Consider the following 24,519-nt stretch of genomic DNA (forward strand, 5'->3'; position numbering starts at 1 on the left):
GCCATTATTGATGCGACAGTATTGTACACTTGCTTGCTGCTGAGGAAGAATATATTCCAAACACTTTGGACCATTAAATCCTTATTTTTGTTCACCTTTGAAACACCGGCCATATTCACACCATCCCATTAAAGCACATTTATACCACTTCCCCCAAAGAATCCTGGGAACTATCATTTACCTCTCACAGAATTATGATTCGAAGCATCCATAACTACAATTCTCAGGATTGGTGTGTGTGTGTGTGTGTGTGTGTGTGTGTGTGTGTGTGTGTGTAGCCATGATATCAAAGTGGTATAAGAGTGCTTTAAATTAACACTACAGATGTAACTGCCGTGTTTCCTTTTTCATCTGATGCTGGTCCTCTTTTTCTTTTCTTTTTAAAATAAGCACTCAGTGCCGAACTATTCTCAGACCCGAATCAATAGTTTACATCACGTCATCCCAATCAAGCAAAAGTCCCAATGAAACCATTGCAAACGTTAGTCATGATGTGAGTTCAAGTTCCATCTTAACTCTGTCATTCTTGTGGCACTGAAGCCCTGTCAACAACAGTGCATGAATCATAGAGAAAGGGCACAGGAGGCACCCAAGAGAGTAGGAAACAGGTAACAGAAAGGAGACGAGACAGAGAAACCCTCCCAGTGTGCCCTGATTGGGTGTCAACAGGGAAGGGGTGTGTACATGGGTGTTGCAATTACTAGCCAAATAACTGGTAACAGGTCTCTAGTTGTTTTCAATGGAGCTTAGTCATACAACTAATTTCAGGTGAATCGGTGCCCGGGTGTAGTGGATCTTTTGAAATGTTTGCCACCTCCTCTTCATTATGGACAAAGCCTTTCCATGGTTTTATCTGGGGTGCCAGTTTAGATTTCAACACAGAAAAACAAAGAAGTTTCATGAAGGCTGAATTAATTATTTTTGCACGTTGCATCCCCAGGGAAGCAGTGTATTATAAGGGCTTGTGCTTACGTTTTTGATGCTTCAGAATAACAAAAATGCCCATTACCTCCTAGGCAAGGGCTGTAGATCAGTGATGGAACACTTGCTTTGTGTTCAGAAGGTCCAGGTTTAATCCCTGGCGTCTCCAGGTCAGAGTGGGAAAGCTCTGGAGGGCAACTGCCAGTTGGCGGATAGCTAGGTGGACCATTGACCCGAGTCTGTTCAAGGCTGCTTCCTTTTAAAACAGCAACCCAAGCCTTTGTCATTGTTATGCATACTTTGTCTATAAGTTCATTCAACTATAAATAGCTGCCTCAGTCAGGCCTGGTATCAGCTGCTCTGGTGCCAACACCCAGCAGGGCCCACCAACACTGATGCCAACTCTGTGTCAGCCTCAGCACCAGTATTAGCAAGCTTCCCCTTTAAATTTCCCACAATGCTCCAGAGGGATGTCATGTCAGGGCATTGTGGGTGATTAAAATGGCCGCTGATTTGCAGCCACCTGCCACAGATCAGAGCACTGCCACCACCACCATAGATACGCTCACGGTATGGGGAAAGTCAAATCCAGAGGTGAAATAAAAAAAAGCAGGGGGAAACCCTGAACTCCCTAAATGCTATCTCAGAATTTTGGAGGACGAGTGACAAACGAAATAATGTTTTCAGTCCAAGGGATCCTGAATATATTTGGAAATAAATCTAGAGACTTCCTTCCTAGTGAATATTTAGAACTGCAGGCTGAAAAGAAAGAAGACTGGTTGATAACATTTCCTTGAACTAGTTATCACTTGCTTGCTTGCCAAAAAGTTCCCTGACATTCCAACTGCTATTGCTCTTTGAAAAAAGCACACGGCCAATGAAACGTCTTAGGGAATTAGAAAGTTTGCAGGCTGAGGCATTCCTTTTGCACCTGAGAACACTCTTATGCTGCCTGCCTGCTGGGAGCTCTAATGCACACTCTCCTTTCTGTTCCCCCCTCCCTCCCTTGCTGCTAGAGTACGAAGCATTAGAGAAGGACAAACATGTTCAGGTCATCTACTCTGTCCACCCATGAGACTGTTTTGTCACTTGGATAGGCTTAACCCCAGGTCAGGCGTGGGGAAGCTCAGTCCCAGGTGCCGAATGCAAACTTCCAGGTCTCTGTAGCTGCCCCTTGTGACTCTCCTTTGGCCACACTCCCCGGACACCTCCCATCTCCCCAGCACTTTTGCCTGGCTGGAAAGTGTCCTTGAACTGGGATAAAGCCTTTTGCTTGTCTGTATACAGAGGCGTGGGGCAAAAGCCTCTGACTTTTGCAGAGATGGAATGTAGCCTGTTATGCACAGGTAGGTTTCCCACCTTTTTCTCTGCCCATGTTTGATTCTGGCCACATGCACTACTGCCTTGTGCTTAGAAGCTTTCCTGTGAGGGAATGTGACCCTCAGGCTGAAAAGGTTCTTCAATCCTGCCCAGGGGCATCGCTATCGCAGCAGCATTTCCTCACATTCCCTGCTTCCTATCAACAACCAAACATCTTATAATAAAATTGTCTCCATCCAACACTCAATGACAATGTAGACATTCTGAAACTCCCCATGTTTTGCTCAAGTTGGTTTAGACTATATAATTTCAGCCCCTAATCACCTTGCCGACAAAGGTCCGTATAGTTAAAGCTATGGTTTTCCCAGTAGTGATGTATGGAAGTGAGAGCTGGACCATAAAGAAGGCTGATCGCCAAAGAATTGATGCTTTTGAATTATGGTGCTGGAGGAGACTCTTGAGAGTCCCATGGACTGCAAGAAGATCAAACCTATCCATTCTGAAGGAAATCAGCCCTGAGTGCTCACTGGAAGGACAGGTCATGAAGCTGAGGCTCCAATATTTTGGCCACATCATGAGAAGAGAAGACTCCCTGGAAAAGACCCTGATGTTGGGAAAGATTGAGGGCACTAGGAGAAGGGGACGACAGAGGACGAGATGGTTGGACAGTGTTCTCGAAGCTACGAACATGAGTTTGACCAAACTGCGGGAGGCAGTGCAAGACAGGAGTGCCTGGCGTGCTATGGTCCATGGGGTCACGAAGAGTTGGACACGACTAAACGACTAAACAACAAAAACATATATTTCCCACCCCCTTCAAGTTATTTTGTTAGAAAATTTAACAATCTTTATAATTTAAATGCATATAAGTATCTGTATGGCAATCATAAACTGTAACACTTTAAAAAAAAATAAATACAGCAGCCTAATGATCACAGCAAATTATGATGCTTTACTTTTCCAGTGTTCGGTAAATTAAATCCAAATTCGAACAAACTTATTGCAAAAGCTTGTGTTTATATCATAAAATAGTTTAGGCATCACAGCGTATTCACATATTTCATTTTCCTATTCAGAAATAGAGAGAAGAGACTGCTGTCCTATAGTTAGCATAACCCGTTGATATAATATGCGTTTCATTCTAGCAGAGATGGAAACTGAATGTGACCTACACAGGTCAAATTAGTGAAAATGCAAAATGTGATTGAGTGGTTTGAGGTATAGCTGCTTTTGAATCCTCTGTGTACATACTGATGGTATCACTGCATGCTTTGATCTCAGTTGACCACACCGCAAAACATGGCTGCATTACTGCTTTATGCCACCACCACCCTCTTGCCCAGCTCCTACATCACTTTTAAACAAACATGCTAATCAGGTAGTGCTTGTTGCGCACATCTCACAGCTTGTGCAAACACTATGTTCTCCTGGCATGTGCTTGTATATGGTAGTTTGTGCCAGGAGAAGAAAAGTAGTTGAAGAGGAGTTTCCTTGGGGAAATGGTCCTCCACTCCTATGCTGCAGTCCAAAATCTAATTAGCAACTGCTGTTTGTAAGAGTTTTTAAAGGCAGGGATGTATTCACACATCTCTGCTACCTATCATATATTGCTTGAGTCTTGGGACTGCTTTAGATGTAAAGCATTAGCATCTGGTAGGAATTCCTCCCTTTGGGTTCTGTGTCTCATCCGAAGGTAGGGGAAAAGACACATTCTCCCCCTATATTAAGAGAATACACGCCTTGCTCCTTTAGAGAAGACCCAGAAATGTGGGGTGGCAAAGCCCAAATCACTTGTAGTTCCTCTCTTGCTGCTCTTTTTGAGCTCTTTGCTCTTCATTAAACCCAGGAAAGTAGCAAGCTGCCCCTGCAATTACAGTAGAGAGAGGCTACAATTACTCTCCAGTTGAGTAGGAAATTGCTTCTACCTACTTCTTAGGAACAGGCTTGCCACTACCTAGAGATAAATGGCAGAAATTGCCTCCTGGAACAGCAGCCGCAAGATGAAACACCATCAGTGCACAAGCCCTTGGTAAATTAGAAGTAAATTACAGCGACCTATAGGTTGATATTACAAGGGATACAAGCCAGTGTCCCCAGTCTAGAGACGCTTAAATTTAGCAGAAAGTTGTTGCAGCTAAGAATCCCCCTCCCCAGAAACAGCACTAAGTTTTTCAGTGCCGTGTGTGTGTGTGTGTGTGTGTGTGTGTGTGTGTGGACAAAGAGAGAAACTAGACTTTCTCCACCACTTGCATGCACACAAACATTTATTACAACACTCTTTGTGCAAATGGAAAGGTGGTCCAGTTGTGGATCTAAATTGTTGGATCAGAGCAGATGAACAAGGGTGCTGACCAGCTGATAATCTCTCCTCTGCCCTCACAGTCTGGTACCTGCTAGCACAACAGCCAAGTTTCTGACAACTCCCATTTTCTCCAAACCTAAGAAAGTGCAGAGTTACAATATCTCTTTTTCTTCTATGTGGGGGAAAAGCAGAAGTATGGGTTCTTTTAAAAGCCTGCCCAAAGTCACCCTCAAAACCTACATATCTGCTTGTTTGTGGCAGGTAAAAGCTTTGACCTTGGAACTTCCAAGTCTCAAACGGTCACCCTCAGATGAAGAAAGGGTCCCTCTTGCTCATTAATATGTGTATGGATATACAAATTGTTCCCTCTCTGGGGGTATTCTCCTGACCTCTCCTCCTCTTCAGTGCTCAAGCTGTAAAAGAATTTGGAAGCAAGGACCTGTTATTTGAAATGCTTAGGTATAAAAACCCAGTACTTTTTGTTGAGTGGTCATAATTTAGGAATACACCCCTCTGCCATCAGGCAAATTTTCAGGGCGCTCACTGGAAATTTAACACTGGATAGAAAGGACTTTGCTTCTATAAGACTGAACTTTCACATACATGCATCTTGCCATATTTTCCTTCATAAATCATTACTGAGCAATTCCTGGGTAAATTTGCATTGCAAAAAGAAGGAAATGGTTGTTTTTTTAAAAATAAATAAATAAATAAGGTCTCATAATATTTAAGTTCACACCCAATGGTATTTGTAAGCTCAGGAGTGCAAAATCTCCCTCTTCGCCCCCCCTTCCCTATGCCCACCTTGAACAAAGAGCACAATTGTGTTGGGAACAAGGCTTACCTTCGCTCTGAAGGAGAGGAGAAAGGGACCGATTCTGGGAGGTGAGTGAGCTGCAGAAAGTGACAGGAGGCACAAAGCGTCTCTCAAGGAAAGAGCTCTGTGCTCAGCAGAGCCCAGTGAGTCATATATATGACTTCAGGCAAGGGGACAGAGGGCTGAGCTTGGAGTCTGATTGGCTTGCTGGGAAGCGAATGCTAGCAAGTATACCCAGGCCGCAAAGCCCATGAGATAGGAAAAGGAGATAAGCAGCTTTTTTGTGCGTATGTTATGTGTATATGCCTCCCCCTCCCCACCCTCCCCTCTTTAGAATCAGGTTTGTTTGATCCCTTTGACATAGCTGGCCACTCCTAGACAATACATCACATTCAGTGTCCAGCAGGGTCCCCTCACCATCCCTCCACTCCCAATGCTTGGACTTTTGGGGGGGTTGCTTTTGTTGACCTGTTCTATGGTTTCATGATGGAGCGGACAGTGTCTCCAGCCTGCCTTTGTGTCTTCTTGATGGCTTCTTCTCCACATCAGTAAAGGACAATGAGACTCATTGTACCAGCTCTTGAACTCCCACAAGTTGGGCTTTGAAGATGGGATGTTCAGGGGAGAGCACTTCCTTTCTTACTTCCAGGTTTAAAAAAGGATGAGATGAAAGAGATGGGAAGAAAACAAAGAGAAGACCTCCTCAAAAGTGGCAATTAATTCTACATCCTCTGCATTGAGCTATGAAAAAGATATGGAGGTAATCAATTTTTACTGTGATGCACATACACCAATCTCTTGAGGCCATCTCTTCTAACGAGCTCACTTGAGCATCAAAATTAAGGCAACTTACATCTTTTAAATATGCAGTTTCTTCTTTGTCTATTTTGGTCATTGTGTATGGCAGAAGTGAGAGGTTTTAAGCAATAAGGACTGCCTTTTTGAAAAATCTTGCAGAATGTCTACTCAAGCTTCATTTCCTTATGGAGAAAACCTCTGTGCCTTGTATAGTGATCACTTTAAGGCACCATAATGTTGATGGGCCAAATATGTATACGATGACAAGACATGCTTTTATAATGCTTATTAAAACATTTTGCAATAGATGGTGATAGGCAAGCCACCCAGGACCCTCCAGGCTGGTGTTTTATTGCGAGGGAATCTGCAACAAGTTTTTGCCACAATAACAGTGAATTCGTGGTGGATTTATTCTGCTTTAGTTCATGCCACAATGTTTGCCCAATGCTGTCGCATTATTGCTGTCTGGAGAGGTTATGGCACAACAAAAACGGAACAAAATCAAACCAGAACATTTGTGGTATAGAAATTTACAGGATTAGCACGATGTTACAGGATATGCACTGATCGGAAATGAAGCAATGTGGCAATCACAAAATCCTTGCAGGTGCAAACAGTACTAAAGGAAGGATTGTGTATGACTCCTCTGATAGTATCATGAGCCAAAAAATCATTATAAATGTACAATTAAAAGAACATTGGGAGGAGCCCTCCATTTTTGTTTTTGTTTTCCTCTAATTTGAGACCAGTCCACCATAGTTCTTTTCAGGCCATTTGGAAGGGTAATGCTTTTAAATTTTGACTTTTGGAGATGGACCTTAGGCACACACAAAAAGCATAAGCCATCAATCACCCTTGGTGTAACACATTCTAATCATCCTTCAGAAATTCACAGAATTCCTATAGCCATTTGGAAAGAAAAATGCGTTCCTATGGGTCAAAAAAAGAAATTTCAGCGCATTCCTATGGGAAACCGCGATTCACAAGACGAATTTTTCGCAAAACGAATTGACTTGCGGAACGAATTAAATTAGTCTTGTGAGGCATCACTGTAAATATATGCAGGTGGGTGCTCATTTTTGCAACAGCCTCTATCCAAATTCTCACTTTATCCCCATGGCTATGCTGCTTTCTTCATGCCATTTGCTCTCAATCATCTTGGTCTTACTGAAGGGTTTTGTGCCTGCTCTCCTCATAGACAGATCATTCAGCGCAGCCTCTTTCCATAGACACATTTAAAGGCTATAGAATATTAATTAGCCAAAGGCCTGGTTGAAGAGGAACATTTCCGCCTGGCACCTAAAAATATATAATGAAGGCACCAGGCGAACCTCCCTGGAGAGAGCACTCCACAAATGGGGTGCCATTGCAGAAAAAGCCCATTCTCATGTTGTCACCCTCCAGACCTCTCATGGAGTAGGCCTGCAAAGAAGGGCCTCAGAGGATGATCTCAGGGTCCGGGAGGGGTCATATGGAGAGAGATGGTCCTTGGGCTATTGCAGTCCTAAGCCACTGAATTCTGCACCAGCTGAAGCTTCCAAACTGTCTTCAGAGGCAGCCTTACATACAAATACAGTCATACCTCGGTTTAAGTATGCTTTGGTATGAGTACTTTCAGTTTAAGTATTCCGCAGACCCGTCTGGAACGGATTAATCCACTTTCCATTACTTTCAATGGGAAAGTTTGCTTCAGGTTAAGTACGCTTCAGGTTAAGTACAGACTTCCGGAACCAATTGTGTACTTAAACTGAGGTACCACTGTAGTCTTTTGAAGTTCCACTTCGAGTGGAGGTGGGGAAACTCTCTGGATGTTGTTGGATCCTCCCAGCCAGCATAAAGGTAAAGGTAAAGGGACCCCTGACCATTAGGTCCAGTCATGACCGACTCTGGGGTTGCGCGCTCATCTCGCATTATTGGCCGAGGGAGCCGGCGTATAGCTTCCAGGTCATGTGGCCAGCATGACAAAGCCGCTTCTGGCAAACCAGAGCAGCACATGGAAACGCCGTTTACCTTCCTGCTGTAGTGGTTCCTATTTATCTACTTGCATTTTGACATGCTTTCGAACTGCTAGGTTGGCAGGAGCTGGGACCAAGCAACAGGAGCTCACCCCGTCACAGGGATTCGAACCGCCGACCTTCTGATCAGCAAGCCCTAGGCTCAGTGGTTTTAACCACAGCGCCACCTGGGTCCCTCCAGCCAACATAGGCAACAGTTAAGAAGGGTGGAAGTTATAGTCCAACAACAGCTGGACTATATTTCCCATCCATGAGCCAGGCTTATGTTTCTGACAGAATCAAGTGCCTAAGGACAGGTGAGAAATGCGACTCAATTCACATTTTAAGGAAAACTTACCCAGTTTCCGTAACAATGTGTGAACAAAAGCATAGCCATCCTTCAGAATTCCCACTTACCTGGATTTTGCAATGGAGCTCTCCAGCCATGTAAAGCACACAAATTGTATATATTTAAGTGTGCATATAAATGCATATATAAATGAAAATAATATTAAAATGCTTTATGTTTAGGGAAATTGCCTTGTAAAAAGGTGTACATTATGTGAAACTGTGTATAAAAATGTGTATAGTAGCAGACATTGTCACAAAAATGCTGTAGAATTTTCATGATAACTTTTTTTTTTTAAAAAAAAGGAAATCACAAGCTGACATGGAAATATGTATTTTTTTTTTAACCTCTGAAGTTGCTATGACCAAAGTACTTAGCTGTAGGTACCAGCCAGGAGGTGCCTGGCAGTATGCAGGAGAATATTCTTCATGATTTTGATACACAGCCATTGTGAAGCAGCAGAGCAGGCGGAAGTCGGGCGAGGAATAAAGAAGGCAGTGAAATTAGAAATATTGGGGTGGAGGTTACAATCCAGAAATAGAAGGTTGAGGAAGGAAGAAGCAGCCTTTGACAAGTTCCCAGGAATTCACTTTCTGGCCTTGGGAAAACAATTTTGATATATTGTTTATTCCAACTAAGGTGCTCAGAAAGTGTCAGTAATTTTTCATCATTAAGAATCATTAATAGAAGGAAGTTATCACAGTAGCCGAAGGGAAAAGATAGCCACATAGCACACAATACTTTGGCTTTTCAGTTTAAAGCAGAAGTGTAACTGATTGTTTCTGGGAGATAAGAGGAAATAGTGCTCAATTGTTCTCCTGTAAATATAATTAATTATCTCTATCACTTGATGTTAAAAGGGTAGCTTGATATGAAACTCCAGAGTCCTCAGAAACAGGAAACTTGCAGGGGGTGCTGTACCTGTAATAAGCCACCATCAGGCCTAACACCCTACATCAGGCATCCCCAAACTGTGGCCCTCCAGATGTTTTGGCCTACAACTCCCATGATCCCTAGCTAACAGGACCAGTGGTCGGGGAAGATGGGAATTGTAGTCCAGAATATCTGGAGGGCCAAAGTTTGGGGATACCTGCCCTACATTCTAGCAGAGAGGATGGCTTTTGATAGAGTCTTCCCAGCATCATCAAGTGCGGCAGCTGAGATCGAGGAGTATATCCTCAAGTCCATTATTATCAGTTTGTACCAGAAGCTCCAGACTTCCCCCCACTCCCCCGTAAGCTACAGGGACCCACCTGCTGGGAAGCTAGCATAGCTGCTGTCCCTCACACAGTCAACAATCTCTGAAGCATGTGCTCCAGTACATTTCCAAGCACAATTCAAAGTGTTGGTGCTGACCTTTAAAGCTCTAAACGGCCTTGGCCCAGTATACCTGAAGGAGTGTCTCCACTCCCATCATTCAGCCCAGACATCGAGGTCCAGCTCCGAGGGCCTTCTGGCAGTTCCCTCGCTGCAGGAAGTGAGATTACAGGGAACCAGGCAGAGGGCCTCCTCGGTTGTGGCGCCCGCCCTGTGGAACGCCCTCCCATCAGATGTCAAGGAAATAAACAACTATCTGATTTTAGAAGACATCTGAAGGCAGCCCTGTTTACGGAAGTTTTTAATGTAAGATGTTTTATCGTGTTTAAATATTCTGTTGGGAGCCGCCCAGAGTGGCTAGGGAAACCCACCTAGATGGGCAGGGTATAAACAATAAATTATTATTATTATTAACACGCTTACATTACAGCACCATCATATCTACCCATAATAAAGTGGGGTTTGTTTCTGCTGCCCTGAGGTGAAACAAATTTACTTGACAATAAAGCACCGTTTTTCATAGAAAAGTTACAGGTAGGTAGCCGTGTTGGTCTGAGTCGAAGCAAAATAAAAAAATTCCTTCAGTAGCACCTTAAAGACCAACCAAGTTTTTATTTTGGTATGAGCTTTCGTGTGCATGCACACTTCTTCAGATACATTTCAGTGTATCTGAAGAAGTGTGCATGCACACGAAAGCTCATACCAAAATAAAAACTTAGTTGGTCTTTAAGGTGCTACTGAAGGAATTTTTTTTATTTCATAGAAAAGAATAACATTTTAAAAGTATAAACAAAAATAAAATGAGCATCTATAACCATGTTATAGTTCAGATTTTAATTAGCCAGCACCTCAGGGCCCTTCCATAGTCTAGTTAGAGGTGTTTTAGCCACATCATGATATACTGTGGCTTATCAATCATGATGGGAATGAGACTAAACTCCCCCTGTGACTTACCCACTCTCACTTCCCTCCTCCTCCTCTTGTGAGAAGGAGAAGGAGGAGGGAAGCATTTTTGTAAATGTTTCACAAACCACAACAATATAACAATATAAAAAGTCATTAGGATCTTTCTCACAGGGCAGTTGGTGGTAGAATGGCTTTGCCAGGTCAGGGTACAGGAAACAGGGAGAAGAGGGGGGTAGCCCAGTCCAGAGGTATGCATGGAGGTGATGTCCACCTGATTCCTTTTCTCTCTCTTGGTATCTCCCATATTTCAGCACAGCATCTACTTTTGCTGTTTCTCTTTTAATATGGCATTTGCAAACAATTGTCTTGTTGGGGCAATAGATGCATTTACCTAGAATTCGTTTCAAGCATTTGTCTTAGCATAAGGAAATTGTCCTTTCTTAGCACTCAGACTGCAAACAATCAATCAATCTTTATTGCACTCAAAGACCAGACAACATTTGAACTGCAAACTGATTCTCACTGGAAAAATGTGCTGGGGTTACATGGAGACTCCCTGTGCCATTTAGAAGACTCCCTACTGCAGAAGTTCCTCTTCAGCACATAAGAGGTGCGTAAATCTGAGGACACACCACACATTTAAGGCACACTTAAAGAACACCCCACCCCTCAAGAATCTTGGGAAGTGTAGCTTGTGCTTGTTAAAGGTGTTGGGAGTTGCATCCCTGTGAGGGGTAAACCCCAGTTCCCCGGATTATTGAGGTGGAAGCAAGGGGCTGTGAATATATTGTGTGTACACAGGAGACAAGTCCAAGAAGCATGGCCTTGCTCTTCCCCCTCACAGCACTGTAATTGTGTGTATGTGTGTATGGAATGCCTAAATACAGCTCTTTTCTATCTAAAATGCAGTGAACAGACTGGCCCTTCTCTCCTCTGCAACATCGCAAGCCCCTTTCAACATTGCACATTATGTCATAAAACTAAGCTTCACCCCTTAACCCTCCTACCTTGTTTTTGTTAGCAGCCTGAGACACCACAAAAAAATGAATCTTGTTTTGACCTGTCAAGAAATCATGGGGAGAGCTTCACTTATTAAATTTCTGTGTTGTAAAGCTGCTATGCTAATAGACAAGGCTGGGCTAAGACGTTTTTCTCCCCGCCTGAGGCAAGAGACAAGATGGCACCCCGCCTTGACACTGTGCCCCATCTCCCAGCCCCTGCCTCATTCTGCCTAATGGCAGGGCCAGCCTTGAGCCAGTTTTGAAAAATGGCAACCCCACATTTAGCTCCTTTCTTCTGGCTCCCACTCCCAGGAGAAGGGCTGTGTTAATTTCCCTCAGGACAGGAATTCATCCCTGGGCGAAGAAAAGACTTGAAGTGGTGATTCTAAAGCTATGTACAGAGATACTTATTTCTAGATCTGGTGACTGTTGTTTCTGGGAACAAAAAAAACAAACCCCGAGAAAGAGGAAATGGGGTTATCCTGATCTGGACCACAATGTTCCCTACATGGGCGTACAATATAACTGTTTTATCTCTTGCCATGATAACACCATGCTAACAGAAGGCTTATTTCCAGGCACTTAATATTACTGGATTGATTGCTCTTGACTGGACAATAATTTAGGATGAATTTATAGCCCTGAGCCCATTGAACTGAACCTTGGAGAGCTCCAGAAGGCAGCTTGTGTGATCTGAAGTGGTCTTTGGGATCAAGGGCCCAAATGTGCTCTTGGACCAATAGAGGTGCTCTCCTGGCAGTGGTGTTGCTGCATTGGCTGAGATGGGGATGGAGTAGGGCAGAGAGTGGTGAGATTGGGGGAGCTCTGGGTTGGCCATAGTGGCCTCCTACAGGTACACACTCCTGTCTCACACCACCCTGACCTGGCAAGTGTAGCACTGGTGGCAGCAGGACGGCGTCACTGCCACTGCCCCCCCCCTGCCCAGACACCACGGCAGCTGGAGACTTGCAGCCCAGTCCTAAGCATGGGCTATTCAGACCACTGGGGGTTGCTTCCTAGTTCTTAGGGTTGCATGCTGAACACTTGAGGAAAGGGATATAGAAATATTCATCAGTTTACTTTCACAATGAGAACAACCAGCTGGAACGATATTCAATTTCAGTTCAGGTTCACTGGCTTTGATCCAATGAAAGAAAAAGCAGAGATTTAAAAGTTGTTGCTGTTCCTGACGTATTTAAATCAATGCCAAGAAAAGCTTCACCTGTTACATTTCTACCTTCTGCGTTGCTTTTATAGGCACAGGAGCAGTACGTTTTCTGGTTTGTGTGCGCGTTGTTGTTGCAGTTCTAGTGGTTTGGCAAACAAGGTTTAGGGTTGCCAACTTTTTAACTGCTTCCTGTAGCTGTGCCTTCACAGCAGCTTGAATATGGCCTATTTCATGGCATGGAGAGAGATGCTAAGTGCTGCCTGTCGAAGCACCTGTAAAGGATACAGATACAGGCTAGGTGAAAAGTTGGCAGTCCTACTTTTTATCTTGGAAATGTTTGTTGCTACTTTGTGTTTTGGCTTTTGCTTGTCTGCTTCCCCAAATGGATTTCTGGAGTCAATGCCTAAGAGTTCTTCAAGTGAGTGTCAAATGAGTATTTGCGGGATTAACCTCAAGATGCTCCTCAGGAGAGAAACCACTGCTTTTTTTTTTTAAACGCAAACTCAGCATTGTCAAAGTTTCAGCCACCAAGTGGCCTCATGTTATATTTTTAGCCCAGATAAATCCCCTTGTGTTCACTCAAATGCCATATGCTTGTCTGAGCTGGCGCAGGAAGGGGGAGCTTTATCCATGTAGGAATGAGGAACCGAAATTAGAGAGAGAAGAAGGGAGTGGGGAGGAAAAGAGAAGGGTTTGGGAGGAGAACTGGGGGGGGGGGGACAAGCCAGAAAGTTTAAAGAACCAAAGGAAGAAATACAGATTTGGAAGTTTTGCTTGTGTTTCTACTTGCATTACGACAGGGTGGGAAACTTAATCTAGCCCATAGGCCTAATCAGGCCCAGAACAAGGTACCGTTTTGGTTTTCCTGGGCTGTGTTCCCCAACCCATGGCCACCTGCCCACACATCTCAGGTCATATGTGACATCAAATGTGGACAAAAGAGCAATTTAGAGTTTAAAGTGAGCCCTTAACTGATCAATCGCAAGTGGAGCTCATTGGGAACTCCCTGGTACAGACAGCGGGGCTCACTGTCGCTTGTCAGTGAGTTCTATTTCTTTCCATTTACAGTTTGCTGTAACTGCCAATCCACTTCCTTGAACTTTGACAGGTGAGCAACCCTGCACACCTGTCTAAGTTAGCCTGTGGCAGAGGGAGACTTTTGGATCCACCCCACTGGCTGGATCTGGTTCCCTACCTACCCCTTCTTTATAACATTAGGAGAGTTTTATGAAGGCTATAGTTGGGCTGCCATGTCCTAGCACAAAGTTCAAATGTATATGTTCCAAACCAAACTCAGGCGAATCAGGAGAAAAGCTGCAGGCGTGTCACTACAGAGGCCAGATTCTAAAGAGGGAATGGCTTTTGCCCTTTTGATTGTTGTGTAGAAGAACATATGGTTTAGCTTGCCACACACCTTAGGAGAGCATCTGAACAAATACCCTCAGAAATTACTGCAATGCGTTATACACAGGGCAGCTTCTGAAGAAAGTTCGGAAACTGTGGCACTGTGGGTTATACCACAGAGCCTAGGGCTTGCCAATCAGAAGGTCGGCGGTTCAAATCCTTGCGATGGGGTGAGCTCCCGTTGCTTGGTCCCTGCTCCTGCCAACCTAGCAGTTCAAAAGCACATCAAAGTGCAAGTAAATTAATAGGTACCACTCCTATTGTAAATGGCATTTCCATGTGCTGCTCTGGTTCACCAGAAGCAGCTTAGTCATGCTGGCCACATGACCTGGAAAGCTGTACGTCGGCTCCCTCGGCCAGTAAAGCGAGATGAGTGCCGCAACCCCAGAGTCGTCCACGACTGGACCTAATGGTCAGGGGCTCCTTTACCTTTACCTAGGCGAAACCCAAATGGCACCAGCCAATCAGCCAAGTGGGGGAAATTCCTGCCGTGCCCCTGTACCCCTGGACAGTTAAGTCCAGTCAAAGGTGACTGCAGGGCCGTCTCAAGGATATCTGGCACCGTGGTTCAAAAATCCCTCTGGCGCCCCCCCCCATTCAAATATCCCTCTGGCGTGCGTGCGTGCGTGTGTGTGCGCGCACGCACACACACCATTCCAGCTTTTTATAGCGGGGAAGAGGCGGAGGCTCCGGGGCTCGCCCTCAGTAGCCGGCCGCCTCCTGGCAGCCCTCACGCACTGCAAGGGTTTGGCGAACTGCGTGCTCGTCATGGTGGGCCTTGGCGCTTTGGCAGCTCCTGCCGCCATGCCCTGAGGGCCCCTCCGGGCGGGCAGCACTCCGATGGGACGGAGGCTCCAGGCACCGCTCGGTATGGCGGAGGTGGGCGAGGGCAGCAAGCTGATGCAGGGAGGTGCTGCGTCCGGCCTCCGCCGCACAGCTGCTGTGAGCACAGCGTGGCTGTCTGGCGGCCCAACGCCCTGGCACATTGCGCCACCCAGCCTTGCCTTAGGGCCGGCCCTGGGTGACTGTGGGGTGCAGCGTTCATCTCACTTTCAGGCTGAGGGAGCCGACATTTGTCTGCAGACAGCTTTCCGGCTCATGTGGCCAACATGACTAAACCGCTTCTGGCGCAACAGAACACCGTGAGAGAAACCAGAGAGCACGGAAACACAGTTTACCTTCCCGCCACAACGGTACCTATCTACTTGCACTGGCATGCTTTAGAACTGCTAGGTTGGCAGGAGCTGGGGCAGAGCAATTAGAGCTCACCCCGTTGTGGGGGGATTCGAACCACCAACCTTCTGATCGGCAAGCCCAAAAGACTCAGACCCTTTATGTGGCGCTGGATCTCACCTTTAGAATTTAGTGCATTGGTTAATTGACAGATCACTTTATTTATTTATTTTTAATTTTATTTAAATTTTATTGTTTAAAAGCACGAGGAATTAATTGACAGATCACTTTAATCCTATTGAATCTACTCCTTCTGGATCTTAATGGATTGCTCATAATAACCATGTTAACTTAGGAGTAGTTTTACCCAGAACATGGGTGAATGACAGTTTGATTTGTATTGAGACCACAATGGGGGCCAAAGGGCTTTCCCTTCCATCCTCAGAGACTCACACATCATTATCCTGACCTGGGTTAAACTGAAAGGGACCTTCAGTTTTAATCTAGGGCAGGGGTGTCCAAACTTTTTAAAAAGAGGGCCAGATTTGATGAAGTTTTGGGCCGGCCAAAGTTGTTGACCTTTTTTAGGATTTAAGTTGTTGAGCTTTTTTTACAAGTCAAAAATGCAGAGTTTATGAAAGCAATCTGCCTTATGCTATTTTGGTGCTTGAATATTTCAGGAAATGCATAATTATATGGTACTATGAGATGGTTTATGATGTCATTTTTACACACCATGATTAGCCAGCTTCTGTGCAGGCTACAGATAAAAATGCGCTCATGATAAGATAAGGCAGGTTTCAGGCAAAGGGATTTTATACTGCAGAAGTCAGGAAGCATATAGAACCTGGGGCTGGTACAAATGGTTTCTCACGCAAATCCCTTCTCACACATTGCTATTTGTATACATCAACACGAAGTCTCCCCTGTATGTTGCACAAGGACAAGGAGGCCAATAATGAATCTCACATTACAAGGAGATCCGAGAAGCATGGTGGCCCTTAATTCCTTTGTAGTCAGCTCACCTCCCCAAACACAATACTCCAATGGGATAGCAAACTAGAGATAGAGGGATTTTGATTTTCTCCCCCAGGAATGCTCGTGAAGAGCGACTTGCAACATTTAAACTACTGTGTTATATAGTCAGATGTTCTAATGTGACTATTTGAAAAGGCAGGTTCTATTAATCTTCACTCTGCTTTTTTTTAGTAATTCCTTTAGTGCGTGTTTGCACAAGAGTACATATTCCCTTGATTTCAAATACTTATGGAAAAACACAATTTACACCAAAAATGTGGGCCCAGTCTCTCCACCTCCTCCCCTCTCAAGCTCAAGGTATTTTCCTAGTCAACTTGATTTAGCTTTTTTTTAAAAAAAGTGATTGAGATGAAATGATTACTATATATATATCTTATATAAATCACATTAAGAGTGTAGCAGAGTGATTTGGGAAGTCTTTTAAAAAAAACTTTTAAAGTGTTCCATTTGACTCCAGCATGTTATAGCCCCACCTGAAGCACCAACATTTGTCTAATAATTTGGGAAGTGCCCACAGCCAATGCACACCCCTGCTAAATGCTACTCTCATGCAATTAAAAAGCAATAACCCTACTTGCCCTTGACCCATGGAGGCTAAAACAAGATTTCGTGGGCAGGGGAGGTATTTATGTAAAAGTCAAAGGTACATTTGAGGCTAGCAGGTACTGCAGACTTCAGCAAATCCCAAGCTTGGCCAGCGGAGCAGCCACATCCCTGTAATCCTTTTTACATGCTGATTTAAAACAAAAATGAAAACAATGTGTAAATTAGTGGTGTTAGTACAATCTAGTTCTTTACACATTCCAGGGCTAGAAATGAATCACAATCTGCCTTAAAGTCCAGTGTAGAACACAGACATGCCTTGCACCTCCCAATTGTTTTTGCAATATACAATATTCAGGCTTCAATAAATAGATTTTACTCACCATACTATTTTATTATTGTGTATGTCCACTGCGCCCCCCCCCCAAAAGGTGCTGGAACTCACCATGATGTTGCTACAATAAGTTGTCAGACAACTTGGGACAGCCCTGAACAGATTTTGGATTTACAACAGCCACGTTCACCACCCACGGAGGTGCTAAAAACATTGGCAAGCTGTCTCCCTAGTAGTTGGTTCGGAGGTCGCTCCTGTTCTCATGCAGGTCAAATAAATGTGCCCCCACCTCCCCCATTCATCTTAGATTCAGGCAGATGGCTAGGGCAGCTCAGAATGGCTCTTGTGCAAATGCACACATGTGCAATGGTAGAGGACTGGCTAGAAAGCTTAAAGCCCGGTGCTGCTACATGAGAGATGGATTGAAGAATGGGAAATACAAATTGGCCCTGTCCCATAACTTGACCAATAGCAGGCTAGGTGGAGTCATAGATCTAAAAAAAAAAAGTATAGACTCGCACGGGATGTTTTGATTGAAACATTTGTTTTGGGCTTCTCAGAAGTACATAAAGGCAAGAAGCAGGGAGTTTTGGCCTGCAATGGTGCCCACCTGAGAGGTGCCCAAACTGTGCTCTGGCATGCTCTGGCCAAAAGAAAAAGCACAGTATATGTCCTTTAAAAAAACAACAACAACCAGAGTGGCCTAGGAATCACCCAGATAATCGGATTGGAGGCAAATTTAGGGGTATGTGACCGTTTCAGTTGCACTGGGTGCCAAGCCTCAGTGGTGCCACAGGTAACACCACAACTATGATTTAGAATGAAGCGCAAGAGGAAGAGGGACACTGCTGATATTTGCGACTCCAAGGTCCACCACTGATCAGACCATAAATAGTTTGAATGAACAAGAGTGGTTCTTAGACATAGTTACCATATTATGGGTCCACCTATCAGAGACAGATGAGGTACATGACTTCAGGAAACCAGGAGCTTGGAATAATAAGCAATCTACTGTCATTGATTAATGGATAGAAAATGTTGACCTAGGGAAGTCCTTTGACAGACTTCAAAACAGAAATAAACGGCAGAATCATGAATACCACACACCCTTGTAATTTGACGCCAATGAGATGAAACCAATTTATTTCCCATTACTCTTTGGGTGCTGTGTCCATTCTTCTTAGGCATAGTGACAGGGGAGTGATCATCCCAGCTGGGTGCTTGACTAGAAAAGCCATTGTGGGTCCAACAGATATGGGTCTTAAGTGGAAGCATAAATATTTATTGCAAACATGGGAATATTTCAATAGGGCACAGATTATGCATGATATACTGTACTTCTTAATTGGTTTTAGAAATGAGATGCATGTCCCTAGGATACCAATCCTCTTATGAATTATGTCCAGCCGAGCACCTTTCTTCTTAATGGTAGTTGGACTGGGAGAACACAGAAAAAGAAACAAGGGTAAATAATAATAATAAAGTCAGCTGGATGTAAGCATCTGCATTCAATGCACAGAAGTGGGGTGTTCTAACCAGAGCTCCTTATCCACAAGGCACTGAACTAAATAATATTTTCCCCAACTCCTCAAAAGATTCCATCAATGGTGTCTCTGAATTTTTTTTACACATCCCTTCAGAAGATAGGTGAACTAATGTCGGTGTACTAGAAGAAGCAAAGATCACCAGTGTCAAAGCAATGATTCTTCAACATCAACTTTGTTGGACTGGTCATGTTGTTTGAATACCTGATTATCATCTTCCAAAGCAACTACTCTATTCCCAAGTTAAGAATGGAAAGCGAAATATCAGTGGACAGCAAAAGTGGTTTAAAGATGCTCTCAAGGCAAACCTTAATTTTTTTAAAAAATTCTTTAAAAAATTCTTTAAAAGATGCTCTCAAGGCAAACCTAGTATAAGCACTGGTAACTTGGAAACACTGACCTGCAAGCACTCCAATTGGAGAACACCCTTTATCAAAGGTGTCATGGACTTTGAAGAAGCACAAACTCAGGGCGAAAAGCAGAAACGAGCTAAGAGGAAGGCACACCTGGCAAACCCTCACCATGATCAACTCCTGCCCAGAAACCTACGCCCCCACTGTGGAAGGATTGTGGATCCATAATTGGTCTCCACAGTCACTCACGAATTCACTGTTAAGACCGTTTTCATGGAAGACAATATTACGTGACTACAAGTGATTGCCAAATATTTTTTTGTGTCCCTTGGTGCTTTCTGTACGGGTAGCTATCCCGATACTCTATGGAAGGGGAGAAAAATGTGTGTTTGATCTCCAGCTGGCTAGGTGGAGCGCAGACTTCCATTTATTACATGCAATTTGGGATTGTAAGAACTTGACTCCTTTAATCATGACTGTAGAGTCTTAGTATTGGGCTTTTATGGAGCCAAGGGGGAGGAGCTGTCTCCCTCCTCTAAAGCTGCATTTCGGTAATATTGATTTATTTATAAGATGTCTTACCAGTCCTTCACCAAAAGGTCCACAAGGTAATACAGTTTGAAGAGCTTTAAACATTAGAGCGGGATTATTCTAGGCCTTCATGCTACCCTAAAAGTTCCATTTACCAATTGTTTTGACAAGATTTAAGAGGTTTGAAGTTTAGCTTCATGAACATGGTTATGCCCCTCGGTAACATCTATCAAAACAGTTAAAAACCTTGGCTATAAAGAGGCAACATCTACTTTGTGGATAGGATCGCAAAATGCAAAACTTTCCCCAGCATCAGAGAGAACGGAACACTTCCTGTGAAAGTTTGTGAGCATCAGAGCCCCATGGAAGTCAGGATGGTGAAAAATGCACGGTGTAGGAGTCTGTGTAAAAAAAAAAAAACTGTAAGTGGATTAACAAATTAGTGAGGCACCTGGCAAACACATGTTAATCCTTTATAAGCCCCTTACACATTAATGGAACCATTCCAGGTGTGTCTGTTTGCCTATTTCATTCTTTTGAGATGACTGTTCCCTTCTTTTTGCCTTCAATTTTGAATGTTTTCTTTCCACATAAAATCCAAACTATCGTAATTCATCACCCCCCCCTCCCTTTCTTCTTTTCTTTTTTGTTATGGGAGAAAAATAAAGAAAAACATTATATTTGCGTTCAGGTCCTAAACAAGCAGTAGCAGATTTTTTGTGGAGTATTTGTGGAGTCCCAGCCAGAAAGGCAAGCCTGATGCTGGCCTCTGGGTCTCACATTAGCCAGTCCAAGGATCACTCAAAGGCTCACGCCTTCCATGCACTTGTGGGAAGATATGGGTTCTCCAAGGCAAACTGGCTTTCACAACCAAGCCCACCTGGCATAGGCAATTGACATGCGCTGCATCTTAGGACAGGGCAGCCAAGGACTGCTGTGGAGAAACATAATTGGGTTTCTTCCAAGAAATCCAGGGAGAGATGTCCTGTGACTGTCAGAGTATGTATAGGGCAGTGTTTCCCAACCAGTGTGCCTCCAGATGTTTTGGGACTACAACTCCCATCATTCCTGACCACTGGTCTTGCTAGCTAGGGATGATGGGAGTTGTAGTCCCAAAACATCTGGAGGCACACTGGTTGGGAAACACTGGTATAGGGAACACTGAGTGGGATTGTGACTGTTCTTCAAGCAGCTCTTTGATGCATTGATTGCTGCCTACAGCTGACAAGGCTTCTTTATGCTTCACAGTCATTACCCTCTTCACCAAGCTAACTGTGATGGAGATGCAGATGGGATCAGTTGTGAGGCGGGTGACAGATATTAAGAACAGCATCACTCCAGTGCCGGCCACTGCACACTCTGCGCCTGTCCACCGCAACCCTGGAGCAAGTGGGATGTGGCAATGACAAGAGAAAGAGCCCTCAAAATCACACATGGCTGGTATTTAGCACCTAGATGTCTAGCTCGTATAAAGTCCAACAGCTCCCCTATGTGTTGAAGAGGGTGTCCCACAATTGGGACATACAGACAAAAGTGGTGGGAGTGTTCAAAAATAGAAAAAATTCTGGGAAAGTGTCTTTGTAGAGATATCTTTGATTACAAGGTAGGCAATTCCTACCGGTATGTCCCCAGACTGGCATTGCTTAACTTGTACAGTCAGGACTCACCAAGAATTAGAAATAAAGGTTGTGTAACCCATTTATTGACCATAGCCAGAACATGGAAAACATTGGAACTGTTGACCATGGATAAGTGGTATGAAGTGGTCTGGCAGACAGTTTTTTTGGGAAAGCTATAATGGAAACTGTGGGTAGCAAGAGGCCAAAAGAAAAATGATAACTTCTACGCAGTGTGGGGCGATTTTATTGAACACAGAGATAGTGATGCACATGGGAGAGTCGTGTTTGGGGTGGGTAACAGAGTTTGGAATACTTGAAGTATACATTTTAACTTTTCAATTTGTTGCAGATATAAAGTATTCCTTTCTTTTAATGAGATTGGAGCACATTATGTGGTATTTTATGGTTTTTAAGATTATGAGAATGTTTGAAATATATGCTGTTGCAAATAAACTATTTTTAAATGGAAGAAATGCTGCTGTTTTGTTGCTACCTGTATTTGTTTTACACACACACACACACACACACTCTTATGGAACATTTATATATTTCTTATTCATATTAAGTGCGGAGGTATGCAGTGATAAGGTTTTTGTTAGCTGGCAGAATGAAGCCATCCTGTCTAGATTCCCCCTTCCCTCTTTTAACCATTTTTAGCCTATGAGTTCACCACCTGTTTCTAGGCTGACGAAAGCCATGCTGCCCCAGGCTTTTTTTGCATTGCAAAAATTATGTTCCTTTTCTATCTCAGCAGTGTTTTTGGTAGCATGATCTGCATTGCAAAAAATATGTTCCTTTTCCATCTCAGCAGCATGTTCCTTTTCCATCTCAGCAGCATTTTTGGTAGCGAGCATGATCTGGATTGCAAATATTATGCACCTTTTCTATCTCAGCACTGTTTTGGGTTGCATGTGTAAATTTCATGCATCTGCTTATGATTGGCGCCTCATGCTATGCTCGTGTCGGTGTCACTTGTGCGAAGTGCCCCCTTTAATTATTTATTGCTGTTACCAATAGGTAGAATAAAGCAAAAAATTATTTTTCACAGGGTATTACTTGTGCCAGCCACTTATTTGGCAAGTGGGAGGGGAGATAGAAATCACTTGGGGCAGGGGGGGGTATGTGGCTGGCAGATCCATCAGAGATGTTCTCAATCACATCACAGTTCCTAGCTCACAATAACATGGGAAGAGGAAAACGTAGACCAGGCATAGGCAAACTCTGGCCCTCCAGATGTTTGGGACTACAATTCCCATCATTTCTAGCTAACGGGACCAGTGGTCAGGGATGATGGGAATTGTCGTCCCAAACATCAGGAGGGCCGGAGTTTGCCTATGCCTGGTGTAGTCTTTTAAAATTAATAGAAAAGAAATGATAGCAGTGGGTAGAGAATGAATACATTTTTTGAGTAAGTGTGTGTTTCATGCCAGAAAGAAGAGCCTGGAAAGAGTGTTTGAGGGCATGAGAGTGGAAGTACTTTTGATAGCTGCCTTTTGGTCCTGTGTGACACAGCCGGGGACAACTAGCAGCATTGCTCTGTATCATGTTGGCAACCATCTTTTGGCCCTTATGATCAGGGCCAGCCCAAGACATTTTGGGTCTTGAGGCAGACCACAAAATAGTGCTCCACTCCCTGACAGGGAAATAGGGGTGAGGGAAGATCTACACTCAGGTGGGAAGGACGAAAAATCAACATCGGGATCTGCTGCCCTGTTGGGTCATTAGTGGCAGAGTCCCAGGCAAGGCAGCTGCAGGTAAACAGGCAGAAACCAGGTGCACAAACAGAAACTGAAGAAGCACAGGTGATTCCCAGTAATGCCTTGCTGCATGGAAAGCAGCATGCAAAGCATTTCACCATCAACAACCATGCAAAACTTTACAACACCTTTCTCCCTTAATGCCCACCCCAATCTGTTTTTAGGACTGTAATTGGTGGGGAGGCTCCAGGGCAGCTGTTCTCAACCTTGGGTTCCCATAGGTTGTTGGACTACAATTCCCATCATCCCTAGCTAGCAAGACTAGTGGTTAGGTATGATGGAAGCTGAAATTCAACAATATATGGGGAGCCAAGGCTGCTCCAGAGGGAGGATTCTCAAGGGCTGAGACAATTGCCCAGTACTTTGCACTTGTAAAAGGCCAAAAGTCCTATATGCCAAGCTGCTCCCTGAGGAGAGAAACTCAGCAAAAGACAGAAGCCATTGCAGGTTTTCTGTGGAGGCCACAGGCTTTTGCAACAAGTGCAATAAAGGCAAGACCTTCCTCTGGAATTCTTGGAGCTCAGGGTTAAATCTCCCGTCCCTGGATCATACAGGGACCTTGTGTATGGAACAATCTAGCAACAAGCAGTTGAAATGCATAATAAGAAAACAGGTGAGAAAGGACTAATTGGAATGTATGACACAGCCCTTGGAATATCCTATGTAGGTCATATGGGACAGCCAGTCCTGCTATGCAAGTTAATGAAAATTGTGATGGCTGCAAAATGTAGAGTAGCATTGATATCGTTGCTGTCATGGTGGCTAAAGCGGCTTATGCATGATGCCATGGAGATGAGCTTTCCTTATCACCCCATATCTGTCTCCACCCATCAGGCAGACACTATGACATATCTTGGCTGTGTGGCAACTGCTGCTATGCCAGTGGCTTTGTGTGTCGAGGCTTACCAGAAATTACCCTTAAAATAACTCACAACAGACACGAAAATTTTGGTTTGGTTTTTGGCATTAATTTAGGCCACAACTTTATTTAAATATAATTTTAATCTGAGTGTTGGCTTAGGCCAGGGGTCCCCAGACTTACCGCGCGGCGGGCCGGAGGGCAGGGGAGTGCGCGCGCAGCGGGCCGGAGGGCGGGGGAGTGTGCGCCCGTGCGCATGCGCACACGGTCGGGGAAAAATCGCCGAAAATCGCTTGTGCGCATGCGTATGGGCCTCCCCCGCCCCGGAAGTGCATCGGAAATGACCTCTTCTGGGTCGGGAGAGGCCCATACGCATGCGCACAAAGGATTTTCGGCAATTTTTTGCCGATTTTCAAGATCGTCGCTGCGCCGCGCGCCGTAAGAGCGGGCGGCGGGGCCATCGCGGGCCGG

The 24,519-nt window shown here is 44.4% G+C and overlaps 1 protein-coding gene across 1 annotated transcript in view; it reads right to left on the reverse strand.

The window, feature by feature from the left end:
- Nucleotides 1–5,566, reverse strand: part of SLC26A9 (solute carrier family 26 member 9) — a 61,954-nt gene extending 56,388 nt beyond the window's left edge. The window contains exon 1 of the mRNA XM_035122272.2: nucleotides 5,388–5,566. The gene's annotated coding sequence lies outside the window, so the exon portion shown is untranslated. The remainder of the gene's footprint in view (nucleotides 1–5,387) is intronic.
- Nucleotides 5,567–24,519: the final 18,953 nt, after the last annotated feature.

This window comes from Zootoca vivipara, chromosome 7 (genome assembly GCF_963506605.1).
Source record: "Zootoca vivipara chromosome 7, rZooViv1.1, whole genome shotgun sequence".
Lineage (NCBI taxonomy): Eukaryota > Metazoa > Chordata > Lepidosauria > Squamata > Lacertidae > Zootoca > Zootoca vivipara.